Source organism: Acanthopagrus latus, chromosome 16 (genome assembly GCF_904848185.1).
Source record: "Acanthopagrus latus isolate v.2019 chromosome 16, fAcaLat1.1, whole genome shotgun sequence".
NCBI lineage: Eukaryota > Metazoa > Chordata > Actinopteri > Spariformes > Sparidae > Acanthopagrus > Acanthopagrus latus.
In genome coordinates, this window is record NC_051054.1 from 16,463,865 (window position 1) to 16,483,093 (window position 19,229).

Genomic DNA, 19,229 nt, shown 5'->3' on the forward strand with positions numbered 1-19,229 from the left:
AAAACTGCAGGTCTCTCAGACTTCCTGTCATCATCACTGATGACAGCACTAATACTGTCAGTGCATATGTGTGCATATGTTGCATGCAGAGTGCATAAGCACCACACTATTCTTGTTTTCACTTCCAGGGCTATAACAGACCTTAGACCTTAAAAATCTGTTTGACTCCAGCAAACCGTCGGCCGACGCGTTTGGCCTTGAACATCACCATGTTCAAGGCCAGATCATGTCTTGCCAGATACAACGCGCTTGCTATTTTTGGTCCAGGTCAGTGCGTCACATCAGGGTTCGGCTAAGCGATGTGACCACAGCACCATTTGTTCTCATTAGCAAGCTATAGTCTAGTTCAGAACCCGCTGCTTCAAACAGCCCCACAGAAGGTCTCCAATGCACCGGCTGGGTTTTAAATGCAAGGTTTGTGATGGGTGAGAGAGACACCAGCAAGACTTGTGAGAGAATACATTAATACCATTGAAGGGATCTGGACGGTTTGTTTGTGTGATTTGGATTCTGGCGCTGTCAAATCTGCACACTTGCAGTACACAGACCCGTCCCCGTGCAGAATTCAGACGGAGAGAGAGGGAGAGGGAGACGTTCAGAGAGAATTTACAGCAGTAAATCCACACTGGATTCTTTTCAAGATGTCCAGAGCAATATTGAACTTTGCTTGTGCTTATCCTGCAGAAAAAAAAAACAACAATAAAAAAAACACACTGAGTAAACAAGGGAGAAAGAGACTCAGATGAGAGAATTTGTGTTTACCTTTGCGGGTGTGGGTGGATAAGAGAGAGAAAGTGAGCGCACTGGGAAGGAAGAATGTGTGTTCTGGAGAGATGAGAAACAGAGAAGGTCCTCCTGCCAGCCTCGAGTCCATGGTTCAGTCAAGGGGCTCATGGTGTTCATCACAGTATTGTATTTGGACTGGCTCGTCCAATTCTCAGATAAAGGTGTCATGTGTAGACATTTGCCACCTGTTGAAGGTCACGCCAAAAGCATAAGGTGCAGCATATCACCAAGGCAATCGCTAACTGCTGTTTGCCATACTCTTTGCTGTAGCTACAGTATCTACAGCTGTAGTGATAAGATGCCGTTAGCTAGCTAGCTAGCTCAGATGGCCTTGCAGCTAGCAGGCATGTTAGCAGGCTGGAGGCTGCCTGGACCATGACATCAGATCACAGAGGGAATTTTTTTTTGTTTTCCACAATGGGATACACCAGGCTGGGACACAGCATCTGAGACCAATGTAGGCTGGTTTGTTAACAACGGGTACAGTAAAGAGGCTCCTACCAGGACTATCACTTCCAGGACCAAAAACCCAGGAGGCAGGGAGGCGGGGATCGACAGAAAAGGTGTGAAGTACGAGCATCAGCAGCTTGTAGATACAGAATATTTTCACATCTAACTCGGTGAATTCAGGATTTATTTTTGCCCGACAAGAGGCAATAGTTGGAAAACAAACAAAAACAGGCAAACACGCATAACAAAATTGGTCGTGGTGAGTTTTATTTTCATTCCTGTTGAGTTTGGATGATATGTGTTTTGCAAGGAGTAAACAAGGCAATTAAACTTGTCTTAGTTTTTGGTACAACAGGGAGAGATGAATTCAGAATATGTGCAGTGTTGTATTTTTTTCTGTTTAATAAAGAAAAAGATGTGAGATTATTTCTATCCTTGACATTTTGTGGGTTTATTCTCTCCATTTATTAGACTAAAAATGGTGCGAGAGCGTGCGAGACAAAGTGAACTCACTGCTCACTGTCCCAGCTGAAACTGCAGGGGCTAACTGACAGTGGTATGATGAGACTGGACGGGCCAGGGTCTATACATAGATAGAACTTTGGCATAGCGTTATTTCCTCACATTCTGCTGATGATTTTGAATGTCATATTTGATGTTTGTGGCTTAAAAATCTGCACCTGCACACCTGTGTATCTACGAGCCAAGAAATACACAAACTAAACCCAAGTTATAACTGTTACGAATTGGTGGCTCGATTTTGGTTCATCCTTTTTAGTTATATAGGTTCAACTGTAGTCTTTTGCTGCTCAGGGGACTGTTTTGTGTTTTAATAGCAAATGAAACTAAAAATGATTCACGGTTTGATCAAAGAGACAAAACAGACCTTCACAGCTGCCTCTGCCACAGTTATCATGGGGCCACACCGCTTGACAGATGCACACTCAAACCATTTTCTCCATCTCTGTAATTCTCAAAACTGCGCAACGATGACTCCATTTTCTCCATGACTGTGCGGTCTCACCTTTGACCTACCTCCCCAGGCTACTTGTCCCGAGGGAGTACAATGTGTCCAAGGCGCATTAAAGGTCATCACTATCTGTCACAGTTCTCAACGTCTCGGCTCCCTCTACAGCACAACCCCTCTCTGTGCAATGCGTGTCTTATAAAACAGGAGCGGGAAAGAGTCAGGAGTCCAAGATATGGGGGGAAAATTGCTACATATTTGAAAACCAAGGTCCAAGAGTGATGGATTTAAATTCTAATGCAAAGCCACAGCAGGATTTTGAAGAACTGCTGGTTGAACTAAAACCTCAGCTGGTTATCAGAGTGCGCTTGAGGCAGAGGCTAACACAGACGTTTCACGTAAAAGAACACTTTGATGGCAATCACAGCTCATTTTGTATAATGCTACCTGAAAGTAAGCTAGAGTTATGATTCTGAATAACTAGACTAGAAGGCCCGACTGTGACATCTGGACAGCAGAAGTAGTGTTAAGTAAACCTAGGCAATAAGACCACAGTGTTCACAACATCTTTGGGGATTTCTTTTTACGGCAATATGGAATATCAGTACAGCACATTTTCAAAATGTGGGCTTTTTATTAGCATTCTGTCTACAAGTGACACAACTCAGCCCTTTCATACAGGGAGGCAGAGAGTTAAGTGAGAAGGCCACCCGTCCAGTGATTACAGTTCAACAGTGTATTTCAACATTTGTACGTGTGATACTACTTGATATCTTTAAGGAGACCTTGAGTTCTTTGTGGTGACCAAAGCCGTTTTTTCAAGCCAAGACATGATCTCTTCCCAGCCCTTACCGAGTGTTTTATCGTGCCTAAACCTAACCAGTCCACAAGCACAGGGCTTTAAGTTTCAACGTACATGTGGCTTGCAGAAATGTACATTACCAACATTCATTCTCTAATTAAATGCACTCCTTTTTCGAAGGACAATCATCATCCATCACTAGTCAAATCGGATTGGACAAACACCCGCATGTCATGTGAGCTACTGTCTTTGTGTGCTGACTACGTCTTCTACTGACTTGTCTTGATGACTTAGTTGTGATGTATCTCTCCCACTCTACATTAATCCAACTGACTCATCCACCATCTACAAGCCAGGCGATCGTTTTTGAATGTGACTGAGCTTGTGAAACATAAACAGTCACAAAGCCATGTACTGTTTAGCGTCAATTCTGCAGCTATACAACCTGAAAACATTTACTTCAAAATAATACATATCCAGTCCATTATTAATAATGCATTTATGCCAAAATTAAACACGAGCAGTGCCTGATTATGACATCTGCTGATCACAACAATGCAACTGATGACACTCGCCGTGTTTGTAAATATTCGCAGCTCACTGTGAGCTGATGTAAAAGCTGTCATCTCATCAGACCCTTTTCAAGGTAAGCCAGGTTTACTACACGGTGAGTCATCTTTATTTACCCTTGCACGCTGAGCAAAAATATGAGAAGCCACTGAACAGGCATTATATATATGAACATGTGTTGGCTCTTTAGTCACCACTTCCAGCTAATTGCCGCAGGAAATCCGAGTATTGGTGAATTGATTTTTTCATTGAAGAAAAGGAGCCAATCCCCGCAGTGGATTAACAAAAATTGGGTCACTCACAAGGATCACGTACAGTAGGGCTTTAGGGACAAGTTCAGTATTATACAACCAGGTGAAAATATGCTTCCTATTGACAACTAAGGGTGAAATTGGTCCGATTTTAGTTATATTGTGATGTATTGTACACCATGAGTCGATTCCGCTCCGAAAAAAAAAACAAGGCAAAACTCTTAGAGGGCTCTAAAAAATCATTAGGGTCATTATGAACTCTTGTGTGTGATAATAACAAGGGTGAATCCAGATTTGGCATCACGCTGTGCGAATTGGCTTGAAGTAAATGCGGCGAGGAGCCCCTGAGATCAGGGCTGCAGGGATCAAACCGGAGGCGAAATAAGCTGCACTGTTGCGGCATCCCTCCACCCACACACTCACCCTGCTCACTCACACGTACCCACTCCAGTCATCTCTGCTGGAGGATGCTGCGCGCTGTAGTCTGCAATCGGGGCGTGTATATCTGTTTGTGTTTCCCACTCATTGTCTCCATCATTCATTCCTCTCCCTGTCGTTCACCCACCCCCCCCCCCCCCCCTTTTGTTCGTCGTTCTCTCAATCCCTCCCACCTTGTTTTGATCTCTGTCGCCTTTTCTCTCCCACTCACTCTCAGTCATAAAAACATGCACATGCACCCATCCATCCGCCCACGCACGCAGTTGGCACGGGCGAGTCCCCGGCAAGCAGCGTGGTTTGGCGTGGGGTTATGCAAAGAAATACAAAAAAAATAAAAAATAAAAAATCGGTGCGGCGCCACTGCCTAATGGTGTCTCCATGGCAACTATGGGTGCATGGCCCTACAATGCGGTGTCAAACAAACGCAGGATTTTAAACCTTAGCAAAGAAATTAGTTTTGTGCAATGACAGTGGGATGGGGGCAGTTAAAAAGCAGATACGCGCGTGGTCCATTGTATACTATTTAGGCAACACCTTGGTATCCAACTTCCCTTAAGCAGCTTGAATGTTGGTAAAGGTGTCTGACAGTATCATATTTATCAATGTTTTATATGACATTTGTGCATCAAACAAAATATATGCAAATATCATACAAACCTCTCCAAAAACAAACCTGACACATTTATTATCTCTGTGATCTCTGATTTAAAAGTTTAAAAGTTTTGTGAATTTGTCATGACCAACCCACCAGCAGAAGTTAAGTAGAATCCCCAAAAGGACGTATGTACGTATGTTTATCATAAAGTAAAGTCCTCTTAGCCCTGTAGTAATTAGTGTAATGTAGTAATCTACATGAAATAGGAAGCAGGGTGAGACTATTATGGAGCTGTAAAGTCATCATAACGTAGAGGTCGGGGTGGATGGGTGGTTCTAAAAGCCACACATTGTGTTAGTCTCCGTGCTTCCTAACGATAGCCAGAGCTGTTTTTTGTAACTGTGATGACACTCTCACCTTAAACCAAGATGATCTTTTTCTGACCTTAACCAAGTAGTTACTGTAAAAACCACAACCTTCCCTGAACCGAACCAAGTTGGTGTGCTGACTAAAGCTTCACCACAGCAGTGTCAGGTCAGAAAATGGTTTTACAGTCAAGTCATTTCTCATAAGCTCCCTCTGCTTAAGGCAACATTATGATGGTACAGTGTCTTGTAACGGGGATAAAATGGTGTCTCTGTCTCAGCCACCCTTGCCCCCCATTACCTGTTTGTGCACTGTGCAACTTCAGCTACATACGTGTTACATACATGTTTACTTATACTGATAAGATACAAGTCTTCGACACAAGATACAAGATACAAGTCTTCGTCTTGTAGTTAGCACCTACATGACGTCTGACAAACTGTAACAGTATTTGTGTTTGCAACACTCAGAAACTGTGAGGGGCACCAAATCACACAAAATACCAAATGTTGACATAATGTTGATTTAAACAGCCTGGGTTAACAACTTCCAACAGAGGTACAGAATTGTTGTGCTTAGAAACAGACATAACTAATGAATGGGCCAGTTAGCCATGATCACAGGGGCTGAAATGAGGTTATTTCAGGGCTGTGTTTGGCCCACAGGCCACCAGTTGAATAGGTCTGGGATAGGAATTGGTCAGTGTGATTTGCTGCTCCCTTAATTACGTTATGGGTTGTTTTTAGAGTTTACTGTTTCAGTGTACCCATGTTATTTTGGACCACTGAGATTATTGTTGAGTATTGTACGCTATAACTATCTCTTCTCTATATCAGCCCCAATAATCCAATATCGTTCAGACTATTGTAATATTCCCTGTATATTGAGGCAATGGACCTTGCCTAGTCTCTCCTGTATGGGAATTCCTATACATATATGTAATATGTGAAAATATATTAAAAAGTGCAGTGTCCTTTTGACAGTGATGGATTTTAAGGGTGTTTTTCCTTATAAACAATCAAAATATTCTTTAGTAACAACATTTGTAGCCTTTTATTATATGTGCTCTAATACCTTTTCACATTGGAGGGACACACCTTTACTGCAGGAAAAAAACAGCAATTCCACACACACAAACACACACATGCCAAGTACACAGCACAAGGTAGGGTGGGCTCTCTGCCAGAGCACACAACAGTTTATCATCCTGTGACTCGGTGTCTATCAGAGGCGTGAAGGTGTGTCAGCACACTACCGCTGAAGGTAAAGGGGGGGTGGGGGGGGGAGAGCGCCGCAGCTGGAGCAGCTTATTCGGGTGTAACTTTTAAGAAGCGGTGCTTTCAAGTAGCAAAGAGGTTGTTCTGTTTCAGTGCATGAGTCATTTGGCTTTAATGCTTTACCTGTGGCTCAGAGGCTGAGCCCTGGCACTGGCTCAGGCTGCAGTGCAACCTACTGACAGTCTGAGAGAGAGATAGATGGAGAGAACGGGAGGGGGAAAAAAAAAAAAAAAACTGATGAAGCACAGAGAAAGAGGGAAAAAGGGAGAGCTAGAGAGAGTGTGTGCTGGTGAGTGACAGACACGCAGAGAGTGGGAGGAGGAGGGGAGAGGGATGCTGATGCAAAGAAGAGAAGGGCTTTCTTCTCCTTGTTTTCTTTTGGGTTCACTTCAAGATTCCCCGTCGGGAGAGAAGCCTGCTCTGAAGAGGCGGCTGTTCAGAACCTCGCCGGCATCCCGCATGTTTGCTCGCGTGTGCGTGTGTGTTTTTACAAAAAGAGAAAGGGTTGATGGACTCGGTTGGACACTGATTGGAGTCAAAACGATTATCACAGCAGAGAGGTTGTGCACCGACAGTTGTTCGCAGCTCACACACACACACACACACACATATACACACACACTGGCTCCACAGTGACACATCTGACAGCAGTGGCTGATCTTCTCCAGCGTGTGGGCTGCCTCATCCCACTTTGGATCAACATACTGACCAGCGACTTGATGTAACAGGCCAGGCAACCATCTGTGTGACCGCCCAACAGTTCGTGCATTCATCCAGAGCTGTAGAATTTAAAAAAAAACCCACAACACTCTGCCATAGCTTCCATCCATGTCTGCCACTGCAACAATGATCCGTGACAAATTAAATTTGCCCAAATTAAGCCGTCAACCATTTTCCTGTTCATTCTCCATTTCAGTCAGACACATTCCTTTGCTGAAGTAAAGATTTTATGTCTCTCTACGTATGTCGCCATTTCTCAGAGACTTTTTGCAGCTGTTCCAGTAGCGGGTCCTTGTCGGACTGTGAAGATATGCTGCCTTAAGCTGTGAAAACCATCACGAGTGGCCTGCAAACCGTGACATTAGAGCTCCGCAAACATGATTTGTTAGCGCAGCAACGCAAACACACCTGAATCAATGTCAACCACGTCTTCAAAAACCACTTAACTGCACGCAAACCTTTACAGCCCGGTAACCTTTTAACAAACCTGGCTGTCTTTTTACTCATTTTAAATTATAATGTGTAACTCCAGGCCTCTTGCACAAAATGAATTAATTGCTCTTGTCATAACTATTATAGATTTTTTTTTTTTGATTAAATGTGTAATTCATGTGAAATGATGCAGATTAGTGTTGGAATATGCTGAAGGCAATATCCCATACATGTCAAGACGCAGGCTGTAGGATTCCTTCAGTGTCGTCCCCTCCGGCTTGTTTATGGCTGACGGCTGTTTACATTGTTTGCGAGCTTCAGCGTTTGAGCGTCTGTGACTGTCACTGTCAAAAGCCATGAGTCCATTGTCCCGGATATAAGACGTGAGCTGCCAAGAACGCTCACAATGGCTCTTCTTTAAAGCGCCCACCCGTGTTCGTGTACATTAACACCGGGCTGTTCATTTCTCAGTCCTGGTTTGCTGCTTCTGGGAATCACCTTTTTTAAATCCAGGTTAGCAGCCTGCTTTTAAACAGAGAGGGGACGGACATGCTGCAGGGTTCAGCAACACAAGTGAAGGGTCCCCACAAAACTTAACACACACATACACACACACACACACACACACACACACACACACACAGGCCATGTTAATCAACTTAAGGAAAACACGTTATGTAAGCAAGCTGTTTGTGCAATCACATCCAGCCGCCGCCTAAGAATCATTCATCTTGCTTGAAAGTAAATGTGACAGCATCATTTTCGACGGGCCAACAGCTGTATCTGTCTCACTCCTGCCTCGTCCTGATTCCCTGTCAGGCTGCTGAAAAGGGACAAGCCCAACAGAGCAGGTGTCTGACAAGACAATCTATACCCCGTCATTGTCAGCCAGGTTAATACTGTATACATGGATTGCTCAAGGTGCTTGATTAAAACTGGTTAGAACTAAGTGAAGCAAATGCACCGCAGTAACTAAGTACTCAAGTACTGTACTTAAGTACAACTTTGAGGTACTCGTACTCGAGCTCTTCAATTTTCTGATTATCAGTTTATACTTCCACTCCATCTCCACTACATTTGGAGGCGTATATTGCACTATTGAATCTACTACATTTACCTGATAACTTAAGCTACTAGTAACTTTGCAGAGTGCATGCTGCATCAAAGCCAAAGCAGCACATTTTTAAATACATTTATTTTATCCACAATTGTATATATAAGAAAATCAACAAAACAACTCATTTTTGATATCAGAAAAATGCAGAATACCAGATACGCTAACAGATAAATGTCTAACTCAACTACTATTCATGTGGGTGACTTTTACCATGGTAATATTTAAACACCTTAATTTTACTTCTACTCGGGTATAACTTTTGGGTTCTTTTTACAGCACTGCCTGGAAGTTCCTAAAGCCGCTTGGCCCAGTCATCCAAAAAATAAAATAAAATAAAATCTCCAGACTGTATGGGTGTTCATGACTGTACTCTTTTCATCCAAGTACAGATTTATGAACACTTTCTGGCTTACAGTTAAACTCATATGGAGCTAGGGCTGCACAATTACTTCAAGTATTATTGAAATCTCACTATGGCCAAGTGCAATAACCAGTTGCTGTTTTTCCTTTACATCTGCTGGCCTGGCTCTACTTGGTTTGACTCGGCGCAGTAGCCCAGTACTGGCCCGACTTTTCCATCACAACTGGGCTACCTGCTTGGCTAGCACTTATGCAATCCCTGCAGTACTATCAAAGAATCACCACTAATACAGTGGCCCTGCCAATCCAGTTACAAACACCCTTCATTTACTATAACTTCTTCACAATAAAAGCACTTCATTATTTTGTCATTTGAAAGCTTTTATTATAAAGCAGCATTACAAGAAACGTTGTGTTTTCACCAGGAGTAACCAAACATGACTCCTGAAACAGCTTAAAGCTGCAAGATGAAACAGTACAACATAGCAAATGTTTGAAAGTGCAAACAGGCTGAGAGAAAATGGCCAAAAGTGCTAGTGGAAAGCAGCTGCAATTTTTAATAAAGATATGTGATGTGTGCCAAAATGGCATAATAATGTAGTGCTGTAGTGCTGCAGAGATTCCCTGGATGACAAATCTTGTTCTAGGGATGTAACAGAACATGATTGTCGGGTACTGACCACAACAGATATCACATCTTTTATCATGTTAATAGTTGTTTTCAGTGAAAACGAATAATGGGGCAGCAAAAAAGATCATTCCCACTAATTCCAAATCATACCGCCATCCAAATATCTGTCAAAATATTCTCAACATGCCTTTTCTTTCTTTTTTTTTTTCTTTCTTTTTTTACCATATTGTGGAGCCATGGGTTGGAGCCCTGCTTAATTAGTCTGGAACAGGGGTAGAAATTGACCACTCACTCAGAGCTGTGACACATGGTGTGGTCCTTTGCCTCGGGCCCCTTCATTATTTTTCACTAATGCAATAACCATGTGTTTTCTATGCATGTGAAGATGAAGGCAGTGCAAAAAAAGGCACTTGTATTCATTAGGGATATGCACAGCTATGTGATGTAGTACCCTTCAAGATGGTGGGGTGTTATGTTATGGCTCAATGACACTTCAGCGGTGCAGATGATTGCTGTCACTGTCACTAAAACCCAGAGTCCATTTTGATTTAGGTGCTGTCACAGTCCTTTGACTAAAATGTCATTTAGTCTTAGTCATATTTTAGTCATCTGAATTCAGTTTAGACTAGTTTTAGTTGACCAAATATGAAAAGATTTTAGTCAATTACATATAAAGTATTTACTGCTGACTTCAGCTTACAATGTCATGATATTACTACGGTTTAAACATGTAACATACACACAGATTTTACTATGATAGTATGACACATCTTTATTCTCCTTTCTGTGCTTTCAGTGTTGTGTTGGAAGAGCAGGGCAGGACAGGGGACAAAGCAGCTGCTCAGCTGATCAAAGCTGTCCAGGAGAGAGTAGGGGGCAGAGCCTGACCCTCTGGAGGAATAAACACCCAGATTCATATCAAATTCTGCTCTGGTCCAGAGCCATTTACCATCGTGATGAGCGAGCAAAGATTTCTTTTACACTTCTGGCATTAAAAGGTGTGGTTATCTTCACCCCTGTTCATCAACTTGACTGCAACAGCATGGAGGCAACCTCCGTTGTCAGGAGTTTATGTTTTGTAATGTTGACTTCTGACTGGTGCTGAAGGGGAAATGTAGTTTACTTCACGAATGTAATGCCATAGAGAGGAGAGGGGCAAAAGAAGACAGAGAGCCAGAGTTGCTGCTGAGTTTAGGGATCGATCTGAATTCAAACACATAGAGACACACACACCATCTTGCAGCCAATGGACAAAAACGTGAGGCAAATATACACGCAAGTAACAGGAACAACCAAAAATGATCACGTGCAGCCCAACTCAACTTTATTCCCTGCTCTCTGATCTATACTGTATGTTATAGCAATAGGTGACGCACCACTAACTTGAGTAAAATCGTGGATTTCTCTGGTCCAATTGTTTGTTAACAATTTAATAAATTCTTACATAATATATCCAGCTTTGGCCGCCTTCAAATATGCAGTACATAAGCCTGCAATGGTGCAATGGTATTTTTGAACAATGCTGGATGTAAACATGGGGAAGCCCCATTGAAATTAGGGCCTGTAATTCTAATTAAGGAGCACCACTTGGGAGGGACGGACGAGCCACAGGAACCGCCGGGGTGTTGATTATTGGTGTGTAGAGAGCCGTGATTCTTCAGCGCACTGGCACTGGTGACACAGTTGTTCAAGCACAGCAATAATAATGCCAGGCACAGGCTGTAATCCCCGTCAGATAGAGCCAACTGCACCTGCAAAAACACTACAGAGTCTGCTGAAAGTAACTTTGGATTACAAGCATCTGTTCAAATACCATAGGCTGATAGATGAAGAGCCTCTCGAACCAAGCCTACGCTGTCTGTGGCTGAGTAACACACTGTCTGTTTGCAGCTTTGGTGAGAGAGCAGGTCTGCAGTGCAGCAGCGGACATGAACATCCAAAGCATCTCTTCCTAACTGGCCGCAGTGGCCCCGTGCTCCATCGAGCAGGCTGATTTACAACGGGGGGCGAGGACCTGGGAACCCAGGTTGTAAATCGTCACCAAGTCACCACCCACAGTCGAACGCCACCCAATACCTGACAAAGAGACGGCGCTGTACTGGAGACGAGTGTTTCCCAAAAGGGTAGTGTGTCCTGCTGACGTCTGAGCTCACAGCCACAGTCGAGCGACAGTTGATAGTGATGAAAGGGAAACACAAGCGCACACATGACAGCGGAAACATGCATGCGCACACACGCAGGCTTTCTGTTTGAACGCGCTTCATTCACAAAACAGAAAAAAAAAAACTACGTACAAACTGCCCACTCAGAGCTCAACCCCTCCATCAGAGTTTACATTGAACGCACGCAGCCGCCCATGCAATCGCATGTACGTGCTCTCACACACACACACACACACACACACACACACACACACACATGCACGCACCCGTGTGGTGTGCTCCCTCGACAACGCTGTCATAGAATCTCCCTGCTATCGTCTGTGCTGCACTGCACTCCACGTACAGTACGCCTACAGGGTTCCCCTCAGGAAAGAGAAAAATAATAATGCTGCACTTTTTTTTGCATACACCAAAATACTCGGGAGAGACTCAAATGCACCATAACAGCGGCTCCCACCGTTCCCCGACACCTGATATAGATCAGATTATGTGTGACAGTGTGTGGAACATGCAAATCGTGTACTGTACAAAAAGCGTAAACACAGCTAATCCTGCCTCAATATTTACAAAGGGCTGAGGATTTCAAGTTGCTGCAGTAGATGAGAATTTATTGCAGAGCTCTTAGGCAAACATGATGGAAGCTCGGAGAGCCCAAATGCTCTATTATGAAGCACGGAGGCACACAGATTTGCACACAGGCACACACTGCTGCATGCCATATGTCAGCCATACTCTACGTTGAACCTGTTTGCACACAACTTCTGCCAAAATACCATCTCCTCATTGGGACATGTCAACCCCTCCTCGGGGGAGAAGCAAGCAAAAAAAGGCGCTCCTCTGTCAAGCACACAGAATAAAACATCGATCTGGAGGAAAAAACTTACCTGGCACAGAGTCTAAAAGCAGGAGGTGTCTAAGAGCACAAGCTTCTCTGTCACCCGGAGACAGCAGAACATAACACAGTCATGTGTGCAAGAGATGTTGGATCAAAGACTTCCTGAGCTCTTCCCCCTTTTCTCTCGCGTCTATCCTACGACTTTTCCCCTCACATTCATCCTCTGAGAGCAGCCAAAGGGGAGGCCGGCGAAAAGAACGAGGGCTAGAAACGGGGGAGAAAAAAAAAAGGAGGGTTGGGAAAACGACAGTGAGATGCTCAGGTCTCCTCCACTGAGACGAGTTTGCGAGCGCACCGTGAGGACCATCCACTGCAGCAGAGCAGAGTGGCGCGCAGCGAGAGAGGGAGAGGAGAGAGGAGAGGGGAGAGAGGAGAGAGGCAGGCCAAACAGGCATTCGCTGCTACTGCTGGTTCCAACAGCATGGCTGGGGCAAAAATCCGGAGCCGGAGTCTGGATTCAGGACTGCTCCTTCGCTGAGCGCCTCGGCCGAACAGATGGAGAGTTATGGAGAGAATGGGTGAGAGACGAGGGAGAGGAACAAGAGCAAGAGGCTTTTTTTTTCGTACACTGCACCGAGCAGACTCTCCCACTCTTTCAGTGCCATTCCAATCGTCCTCGAAGATTTTACTCTCCCCGTCCTCGCTCTGCTACTGTAAAATTCATCACCATTCTCCAGCCTCTTTTGTGTCCTTATCTACAGTGTCGCAGTGGATAAACTATTAAACTGACATCAAATCAAGAACAGCTTCTTCTTCTGTCTTTATTTTTTCCTCCAGTATGACGCCATCATTACTGTTGAAAATCACCGGCTTGTTATTTGGTTGTTTTATTCTCTCCTTCCGGTGCTGTATCACTCAACAATAATGTGTGACCGTGCAAACAGAGGGTTTGTTTCCACCCGTATCTTTAGAATTTTAGGTAAAAGACATGTTCTTAAATGGATTCGTGACAGAGGGAGAGCACGGTGAACGATGGTACACGGAAGTTACATAACTGGTCAAGTTATCCACATGGTGGCAACAAGAAGGCAGACAAGTGGATGTTCAAATCATGTCATTTGTTATATATAAATATATATATTTATATATATATATAAAGTAATACACTATGACCATGTGGCACATTTAGCGACCTATCAATCTCTCTTATGGGGCAATTGGGCCACCTGGCTGAAGTGCCTCTTGCTTTCTGCGACAGGGGAGCAGGCTTTTAGTTGGAGTCCTTCGGCCCCAGCAGGGCTCAAGGTCGCTTGGCAGAGCTGCTTTGCCGGCAGCCCAAATCCTTCAATGATTAACAGTGGCAGACAGGACGGAGCAGCTGTCAATCCAGATCTATAGTCTCGGCCAAGAGAGCCGGCCAGCCAACCACCGCGCCATCCTGACGGCGCTCAACCAGGTAGAGCGGGGATTTATGAGCCCATTGAAAAAATTCATTCCTCTGCTTCACCGGAAAGGTGGGTACATGCATATTACTGATATTGTTCCCTGCCTTGTTCACGTAGAGAGAGAACAGGGGATGAGACAGGGGAGGGGATGGGCTGTCTGGGTCTATAATGAGGCTGTGCTACAGATCAGATGATACCTGTTGGATTAATATTTGCGCAGCACTATTTTTATCTTTTGCTCTAAATCACTTGTCAGCTCCTTTTTTTTAAAAAAGAAAACATTTTAATTTTGATATCCAGCTTTATCACGCCCAAGGCCCATTATCTATATTACATTTGTATCTCATTAATCACCCTCTACACAAGGTTGGGATTTTTTGAAAAATGTCACGGAAATAAATGTCTTACTATCAGTATTACTATCATTAAATGCAACATTGAAGATGTGGTCTCAGTTAGTATTACAGGTCATTCGATACACTGGCTCAAAGAGATATGTTCAGCATTTGATCCATCAGGTCCAAATCTCTAAAAGCTGTTTAAAAGACTTTTTCTCCATGCCATTCATGTGCAGGCAGCCAGCAGGACGTCCCCTCGGCTGGCCAGGGAAAGACTCTAGCGCTTTTCACTTGATGTGCCCAGAAAAGAACAGAAAGCGATGATGACCCATCCTACACAACTTCTTCACCAACAGTCTGTCGTTTCGAGATGTAAAAAGTCTGAAGTAAAATGGAACTGAACTTTACTGAGTGCTTGCATTATTAGAGGTGTAAAGGATAACTGATGAAAGTGAGAGTGACAGAAGCCAAGAGTGAATGGACAGGCAGTCACTGACCGGTGGGACTTGCGACTGTGGCGGCATCAGTAACACAACAAGGGAAATGCTTGGAGGGGGTACAGTTGAAAAGGTGTCCCCGCTTTAACTGTGAGTCAGAGACTCAGTTACAAACACAGATCCAACCCTGGTTCATGACAAAATCATGTGTATTCCCCAACGTCTGCTTGCTCACTACAACCCGCCAATCGTACTCCTGCTTCGCGCCATCGCAGTCTTCCCATGCTGTAGAAAATGTTGGAGTAGCATGTGCTGACTTGTTTGCTTTGCATTAGAAGAGTGCAAAATGTGCAGCTGCATCATAAAATATGCAACACAACACAAGGCCAGTAACACTAGCACTAGCAGGGATCATACCTCCAACTGGCCCCTAGCTTCTCCTGGTTGAAAAACACCCTGTTTTAATAACAGGGACATGGTCCCATACAGCTTTAAGGAAAATACCTTATTCATAAGGGTGTAACTGACCCAGGAACAGAGGTAAACAGCAGTGTTTTAGAGAAGAGTTACCCGGTGTTTCACCGGCCATGTGGAATGTAGAATGACTCCTGGGTTGGCAGGACATAATCTGCTGCAGAACTACCGATTCAGTGTTGTATGAAATAACTTTCAACCAAACTTTTATCAATTATCATTCAAAAGTAAAAAAATATAATACATTGTGGTGAATTGAATCATATCGAATCGGCCTTGAATAGAAGTGCACCATAACACAGAGCATAAGGTCAGACGTAAAATATAAATCGTGGATTGGCAATTCAAGAGACAATAATATTCAAAAAGAGGAAGAAGATTTACTTGTCACATACAAGCATGTACAGTGGAACAGGTTCTCTGTTTAAGCCATTCCACAGGAGCAGTGGGCAGCAAACGTGCGCCCAGCCAGCTCCTTCATGAGGGCACTGACCAGAGAACTGACCTGATGCCTTCTCACTGTGAGGCAACAGTCCTGACCACTGAGCCACTGTACTGCCATAAATAAACTGTAGGCCATACGTAACACCATGTGAGGAGCTTCAAAAGAGCTGATGAACACTAGGAGCATTACGCTACAGCTGGGAGTTGTTATTGATGATACAAAACTGCTTACAGTCTAATACGCTCAATCAGATTAAAAGTCCAAACACTTACTTTCAAAGTAATCTAATTTTATATAAGCCTAATCCCTGTTATCTCACTCTAATCAACCATTTCTCTGCTCTTTTACTTTTCCTCCCCTCTCCTGATATTTTTCTTCCTCTCGCCCGTCATTTCGATCTCTACCTCCTCCACCTTTTTCCTCAGGTATTATCATTCTCTTTGCTCTCGCCGTCCTGAACGCACAATAGCGCTACTCTCCCGAGTCATGGGGTTTCTCAGTCGGCTGGAAGAGCGTGCCTTCCTCTTTGTGTGTAACAAATCTCATCTCACAAAAATATTCATTTCACGGGTCGCTGTCCCACACAAGCCAATATCCACGCAGGGAAAGGCATTAAGCATTATTCCCATCTCTTCCCTATTCAAATTGGAAACAGAGGAGTGGGGCTGTGCCAGAGATATCAGCCTCCTGCCGGACGCAGTTTGTCCTTGTAATGAGGTTGCAGCCGCTGCTAACTATTCATCCTCGTCAACGACCAGCCTTCCTTATCATTGCTCGCGAATGACTTTGGCTAAACGACGTGCAAGGAGACATGACTAACCCGTCTTGTTGTGCTGGACTGATGTGCTCTTAACAGTCTGTCAGTGTTTAACAACACACTTCCCACACACAGTGAGGTCCACTAGGTGTCAAGTGTGTCTCAAGCGTATGGAGAGAAAAAGCAGAGGCAGGTCTTGTTTGCTTATTTTAAAAGCATGTCAGCATCGCAGGAAATAGAGCATGTGCACTGAGCCCAGAATTACAGGTTTACAAAATTCACACCTCGAGTCAAAGCTCTTCAAATTTCTCTGTGAATGATATAGATTTAAATTCTTCATGTTTGTTCATTTGTCTCCTGTCCTAGTTAACAAAGTCTAACTCCATATGAGGCTTCTATGTATGTATAAAAGAAGGATGCCACCACGATGATGGAGGCCAGTAAAAGTACCCGGGTGTTTATGGAGTTTCCTGATGGACAGCTGTCCATCAGGAAACTCCATAAACACCCTAACTTTGTTGCTACAGTATTCTGTAACTGCTGCTAATGCTAATGTAGGCGTTAGGTATTTAGCACATACCCTTGCAGATATTTGTCATATTTGCCCACTCAGGCCCTCAAGACCAGTGGAAAACCAACTCGGTACAGTATTCCCTGCAGTCAAACTGGGCGTAGGATCGCCAGCGGGGGAAGTAACGCACATTAAGTGCTATTGACTACTGTAAATGCCAATCGATATTCACGACAAGTCTCTCTCTAGTGGTCTGTTCTAACAAACCGGTAACGATGTTGGTGCAAATAGTGCTCCGCTAGCAGTTTGCTGGGAACTTTAGGTGGTGGACCCCACCACTCCTGTATGAAATTCAAACTAATTATTAAGAATTCACCAGAAACATGTAATCCACAGTTACAGTTTGCGTTTTTTTTTTTTAATTTGCTTACGTTTCATTGTTTCACTTCGCAGGTTGGCTTTCATTAAGCACAGCTGTCGCCAACTCAAACAGGAAATAACTCTTCGGGATGAGAACTTTTTTTTTTTACTTTTACTTTTTTTAAAAATCGTTTGATAGAGTTGACATTTTTTGCCAGATGTATGCTGCATCAAAGTCTTTGCTTCCTTACTATTGACCTTCCGTAATGTTGAGAGACTTGGGAGAGACACATCGAATAAATATCATGCTCAAAATTGATGCAGCGTATGCAGAGATATATACCAAAAGCCTGGATTTTACACTTTCTGCTATTCTGCTCAGGAAAAAAAAAACAAAAAACATTTCATCAAAGCCTTCCTGCCTGCTTAATGCAAGTCTTTCAAATTCTATACCCTCACTTTACAATGCTGACAAATTGCTGACAAAAGCCCCTCCAGAGCCACTTTAGAACAGTTTTTACAGGCTGAGTACTACTCCCAGTTGCTGGTAAATTGACTTTGGCATGTAAAATCAGTGCCATCTCAACTAAGTCACAAAAAGGTTTCACCTGGATTCACCTATTTCAGTGTAGTTCACCAAGCTAGTGCCTGATTGCTTGTGCCATTGTCTCGCCTTTACATCCTAACTACAACCTGTTTACCAGCCGCACAGGACACCCGTTTGTCACAATTTCAAACCTAGATCCTGTTGCGCAGTGTGTGTCGCCTGCAGAATGTCAAAATGGCTAAGCCACTGTGACATTAAATGTATCCAAGAGGAAATATCTAAGTCCATCAGACAAATCAGATCCAGAGTTAATTCAATATTGTGTCTGTATTCCCGGCATATCTGGCTCTGCTTGCAGCTGGGATAATAGCTCTCCTAGTCTATCTGCCTTCTCTGATCTCATTTGCTCTTACATTTTGTTTGTGGTTTCTGCAAATGGTGTCTGTTTCTGTGCGTTATGTAACCGGGGCATCTATTGCAGAACACACCGCTGCACTTGTTCAAGGTGATATCACCCGCAGTATTTACAAGGAATCCTCAAACATAAACCTCACCAGCCGCTAATAGCTCTACATTACAGTGCGGTGCATCGATCTACGTCTTAGCTAGTCTTACCACGCTGGGGAATAAGGGCAGCTTCAGAGCGTTTGAATCATTTACAGCGGTATTAAAAGACACAGGAGCCTGGCGCTGGACTAACAGTGTCTGGAGTGGTCTGTCATATTCACAACATCCTCCGGCTATGAGAAGGATGAACCACAAAGGGTAGCATACAACCCACCATGTTTTTTTCTCACGTCGCTCCCTCATTCATATCCCGGGCCTCCCTGCGCACTGACTGGGTCGTCGCAGGGTTTGATGAATGACGCCTGGTTAAGCCGTAAGAAAAACAACGTGCTGAATATGCCAAGTAGTTCTGTTCGCAGTTTAGCAAAGCACAAGAAATGACTGTGAGCAGGTGATTACTCGGCTGAATTAAGCAGTGTGATGGATTTTCCCAAAGGTAATAACAGACCCAACTAAGACAAATGTGCGAGCGAAAGCCCCCCGACCGCAAGCGCATTACAAACAGGTGGAACACACGTGCAAACACACACAGATGGTAAAGCCTCGTGGTGGAAAAACTAATGCCTGAGCGGATTTGACAGAACTGTTT

At 43.9% G+C, this 19,229-nt stretch overlaps 1 protein-coding gene across 3 annotated transcripts in view; it reads right to left on the minus strand.

Annotated features, from left to right (window-relative positions):
• Positions 1–19,229, minus strand: part of dlgap2a (discs, large (Drosophila) homolog-associated protein 2a) — a 174,405-nt gene that overhangs the window by 113,850 nt on the left and 41,326 nt on the right. For 2 of the 3 annotated variants that reach the window (XM_037071444.1, XM_037071443.1), the window contains exon 1: positions 12,809–13,192. The exons of the other annotated variant lie outside the window; for it this stretch is intronic. The gene's annotated coding sequence lies outside the window, so the exon portion shown is untranslated. Of the gene's footprint in view, positions 1–12,808; positions 13,193–19,229 lie in introns of those variants that run through there. 3 annotated transcript variants of the gene reach the window in all.